Below are 5714 nucleotides of genomic sequence, written 5' to 3'. Positions count from 1 at the left end.
GTAAATTAAAACACACAAAATAATTAAAAAATACATTAAAATGTATGTGACAGTGGAACAACAGAACTCAGGTATGCTGAGGTAGTAAAAACCTTCATCCCCAAGATACTGAGTCATGTTAATCATCTCTAAATCCTGTCATACCATCATTTCCTCACAGGAGTCATGTCTCTCACGAATGCTGTCTGCTGTCATGGATGGCTGCCGTCTGATCTCGACATCTAGAAATTCATTGTGGTGTTATGCTGGCATCGCCACTCAACATTTCCTGAAGCTGATCATAGTAGGGGCATGTCACCTGCTGACGCCCAGACAATGAATTGTAGGCAGCCACCTTTTTAAATGCAAGTGTTATACATTTGGTTTTTGATCTGCAGTCAACAGCAGATATTATGGCCCCTTTTTTTCATTTCTTTTGAAAAGTCCTTGAAAATATCTACATTTCTGTGACTGCTCTTTAACTGAATTTGGATTTTTTCTTCTCCCCATAGGTTTAGGACAGCCTTTCCCAACTAGTGGGCCACCAGATGTTGTTGGACCACAACTCCCATCAGCCTCAGCCAGCATTGCCAATGGTCAGGAAAGATGGGAATTGTGGTCCAACAACATCTGGTGGCCCACTAGTTGAGAAAGGCTGGTTTAGGAGGTCTAATATCTCGTCCCGTCGCCATGCGACCCCTCTCCCTTTAGCATCTGACATAATAGTTGTATTGACACAGGGGTGTGTGAAGGAAGTGCTGCTGCTATCTGCTCCAATGCCGGAATACTGGTAAAAAAAATTTACAGGGAAAAAAGCAACATGTGAAAGGGCGGGAACGCACTGCATGCCGGAATGCCTGTCACGTGAGTGGCTGCAGCTAGCGAAAAACTCCTGTGATCTTCCGGGTTCCCAGCCTTGCTAATGGATTATTTCTGGTATCGTTTATCACAGAAATTCGCGCTAAATTTCCACTACATTCAAGCAGAATTCTGGAGCTACCTGGTATGTCATGTGAAAGATCAAATATAATGCAGAAATTAACAGGTAAGAAACTGTCAGTATAACGGAATAAAGTGCAGTGTGAAAGCAGCCTAAAGTAATGACAACAGAATATTAATGTAACTTCAAAGTTGATAATGAGGACATTGAACTTGTCAAGGATTATCAATACCTCGGCACAGTCATTAACCAAAATGGAGGCAATAGTCAAGAAATCAGAAGAAGGCTAGGACTCGGGAGGGCATCTGTGAGAGAACTAGAAAAGATCCTCAAATGCAAAGATGTGTCACTGAACACCAAAGTCAGGTTCATTCAGACCATGGTATTCCTGATCTCTATGTATGGATGTGAAAGTTGGACAGTGAAAAAAGCGGATAAGAGAAAAATCAACTCATTTGAAATGTGGTGTTGGAGGACAGCTTTGCGCATACCATGGACTGTGAAAAAGACAAATAATTGGGTGTTTGAACAAATTAAACCAGAACTCTCACTAGAAGCTAAAATGATGAAACTGAGGTTATTGTACTTTGGACAGTAAATGAGAAGACATAATTCACTAGAAAAGACAATAATGTTGGGGAAAACAGAAGGGAGTAGAAAAAGAGGAAGGCCAAACAAGAGATGGATTGATTCCATAAAGAAAGCCACAGACCTGAACTTACAAGATCTGAACAGGGTAGTTTACAACAGTTGCTACTGGAGGTCGCTAATTCATAGGGTCGCCATAAGTCGTAGTCGACTTGGAGGCAGATAACAACAACAAATATCATATTATCACAACAATTATTTACGTACTTATTTAATGAGTTTATGCGCCATCTTCAAAAATATATTATCTACCCATGTCGCAACAACTGTTTGTTTATTTATTTATTTATTTAACAAAATTTAGATACCACTTAAAGACCTCTAAGCTGTTTACAGAAATGTTAAAATTATCAATGAAACAGTTAAAACAAGTAATTAGAATATATTTAAAACAACTATAACAGTTACTAACTAAAAATTAAAACAGATCAACATCTATGTGTCTGGATAGGATTGCCTAAATAAAACAGTTTTAAGCAGGCGCTGAAAGGAATACAATGAAGGCGCCTGCCTGATGTCAGTAGGTGTTGCCACACTAAAAGAATTATTTCTTACAAGTGCGGAACAAGTATTATGTCACCTGTAACAGCACCTGTTCCATGCATCTGAAATGTTGAAATCCTCAGAATAAAAGCCATAACTTTTGAAACTGCTTATGCAGAAGTTGTTTCACAGAACCTTAATAAATCCCTCATCTAGGAAATCAAAGCCTTTGCTTTGCTAACAAAACGTTCTGTTGAATAGTTAACTGGCTGATGTGAGTTATTTGAGCATTGTCTGAGAAAGGCATCATTATTAAAAATCTGAGGATCTTTTCTTGGATTTGTAGAGATAAATATGCACACCTATTTTAAGGTGTAGTTTAATTGAAAGCTGGTGTGGTTAGAGTGGTTGGACTATAACCTGAGAGACCAGGGTTCGAATTCCCACTCAGCAACAAAGCTCACTGGCTGTCACTGTCTATCAGCCTAACCTACCTCACAGGGTTGTTGTGATGATAAAATTGGAGAGGGGACAACCATGTACACCACTTTGAGCTCCTTGGAGAAAAGGTGGGATATAAATGTAATAAATAAAATAAAATAAAATTATATAAGTGTGAAGCAATATTTTTCGCTATAAAAATATAATATTCTCCTCCAGACACTGCCATTTGTTGCCATTTTAATTTATGTGTGAAAAGTAGTTGCAAGTTTGCCTGTTCTAGATGAGGTTGCTCTTCCTCTGCAGAAATAGGTACACAGTTTAGGGGTGCTCTTAGAAGCATCTTTCTCCAGGTGGCCTCCATGATGTAGAGTGCCTATCACCAGCTTTGGCTGGTGCGTCAACTGCACCCTTTCCTGGACAAGGATAGCTTGGCCACTGTGACTCATGCACTAATTACCTCAAATTTACTGTTGTACTCTTATGTAGGGATTCCCTTAAATGGAGTCCGGTCAGTCTTACCATGGCCTGTTGATTATTGGCTTATGGTGAGGTGGAGGCTGTGTTGTGGAATAAACTCCCTCCTGAAATATGATAGGCCCTATCTGTATTGGCATTCTGCTGACTTTTGAAGACACACCTATTTACTCAGGCACTCTGTTGATCGCTTGACCCGAGACTTCTGTTGTAACTGCAGGGTTACTTGCTGTGTTGATCTAATGGGATTGTTTTATTGCACATTTTAATCATGGCCATGTGTATTTTAATGGGATTGTTTTATTATGTGTTTTAATCGTGATGTATTTTTAATTCTATTTTTCAACAATGTTGTGTAATTTTTTATGTTTTGTAAACCACTTAGAAACCATCTGGGCATTAAGCAGCTTATAAATAAATGCATTCATTCATTAATAAAAGTGCTATTCACATTTAGTGAATATCATTTGGGATATATTTACAGATCAAGGAAATAACTCCTCACCTGCACTGTTTAATTAATTGTTTAAACATTTACTTTCTAGTTGTGCACTCCCTTGGTTCATGATTCACTCACAGGTGAGCTTTAAAAAAATGCTCAAGATGCAATGCTCAAAAAAAAAATCCAGCCCACCTTACCTCCAGCAACTTGTGTACTTTGACACACCCACCACTCTTTTCATTTCTGAAGTGGCAAGCCTCCTCTGCACAAGTACATGTCAAGAACTGGCATAATAAAAGATTTGGTTGAGAAATGAGAACTTCAGTTATTGGGCAGTGTAAAAATACAATAAAATTAATATGCTAGTAAAACATCTTACTTGAAATGTAACCCAAATAAGACAAGTACTGTTAGCTGCATGTTCTGATTATGTTGGAAGAGGTATTCAGCTTGTTACCAGTGCGGTTGCACTCCCCTTGAAACAGCAGGTTTTCAGTTTTGTGTGTTCCAGGATCCATCTCTCTTTATGGATGTGCAGGTAGTGGCGGTGGGCAAGAGTGCCTTTTACCAACTACATCAGCTACACCCTTTCATAAAGAAGTCTGACCAGGTCAAAGCAAAGTTGTTCACAGTTTGATCACCTTCAGGTTGTTGAACTATAATGCACTATATGTAGGGCTTCTCATGAAGACCATCCCAGAGCTTCAGTTGGTCCCGAACAGCGTGACCAAACTGTTGTCCAGAGTCAGCAGGACAGATTGTTTTGTGCCAGTTCTGTGCTAGCTTCACTGGTCACCAATTTGTTTCCAGGCTCCAGTCAAGGTGATGGCTCTGGACTTTAAAGCCCTAAAAATCCTGGGACCAGAGTACTTCAGGCATCTCCTCCTCCTATATGAAGCTGTCTGGGAACTCTGCTCAGCTTGAGGTCCTTCCTGCAATTCCACTATTGACATGTTCGCTTGGTGGGAAAAAGGGAGAAGGTTGTGTTGAGTGGCACCTAGATTACAGAATAACTTCCCAGAGAGGCGGGCTTGACCCAATCAGTACTCCAGTCTCAGTGGGCCCTATGCTCAGTAGGTGAGGCCTTGGTGGTGGTGTTGCCATTTGGGGTGCCCGGTTGGTGTTGACTCGTGACAAGGCCTTTTCAGTGGCAGTTTCCCATTTGTGGAATGCCCTCCCTGGTGAGATGCACCTGTCTCCCTTACTATTGACTTTCACAAGGCATTTACAAACATTCCTGTTTGCCCAGGCATTTGATGGCAATCTTGAGATCACTGGATGAAAGCGTGTTTTTCACTGTTTTTAAGATTTTTTTAAAAATTGTTGATGTGTTTACCACCCTGGGCTCCTGTGGGAGGAAGGATGGGAAATAAACTGAATAAATAAACAAACAGTCCCTCCCTTTGACTCCTTGGCAAATGAGCATTTTCATCCCTCAGAGGCCCTTGTCCCAGGAGGGCTGTGTGTTCTCTCTGCAGAGCCCTGCCCAAGGAGGCTAGGTGGCTCCTTTTTTGTATGGGCTCTCCATTCCTTCCTTCTTTTCTATCTTCCTTTAGTGTGCTATGCTCCAAAATAATGTATTGCTTATGTTATGTTATGTTTTATTTCTAGGCCACCTTTCAGCCAAATAGGCCCCCAAGGCGGCTTACACACAAATAAAAATACAAATACAAAATACAAATAAAAACAATACAATTTACCAAAAAAAATCAAACTAACAAAATCCTAACATCTCTAAAAAAAAACGCAAGAGCAGCAACCAAAAGCATTCATCTTCCTGGTAAAGGGCAGTCCCCAGAAAAATGTCACTAAGAGCAGGGGTGGGGGGCAAAGCAGGTAGAAACGCTTGCCCCTTGATGGTGCCAGCACAGTCTCACCCCTGAATGTGTGAGCAGCATAAATGGATTCAGACCTCCTGCTTGAGGTCTGGCAATAGCGCACGACCCTTTTCTGTGCAGTGTGTTGTGCATAGTTTCATGTGATGAGCTGTAGTAGAAATGTGTGTATGGGATGGGGAGAATGACATCAGCCTGAGTTCATTGGCTCCCTCTGTGTGTGTGGGCAGCATGGAGATGTCATCACAACAGCACAACCTGACTGATGGGTGTTGCTGGCATCTCCAGGGATGCTGTGGGTAGGTCTACCATTTTTGCACCATTGGGGAATTTCCCAAGTAGTGTGTTTTCCCCTTCTCTCCTAAGCTGGACAAGCCACGGACACGGCAGCCATTGCACCAATGTGTCTTCTTCCCCTGCCGCCACCACCCCACAACTGGAGTATAAGGTTACTCAGTAAGACCACATC

Source organism: Rhineura floridana, chromosome 5 (assembly GCF_030035675.1).
Source record: "Rhineura floridana isolate rRhiFlo1 chromosome 5, rRhiFlo1.hap2, whole genome shotgun sequence".
In the NCBI taxonomy this organism is placed as follows: domain Eukaryota; kingdom Metazoa; phylum Chordata; class Lepidosauria; order Squamata; family Rhineuridae; genus Rhineura; species Rhineura floridana.
This window is presented reverse-complemented; position numbering follows the sequence as displayed.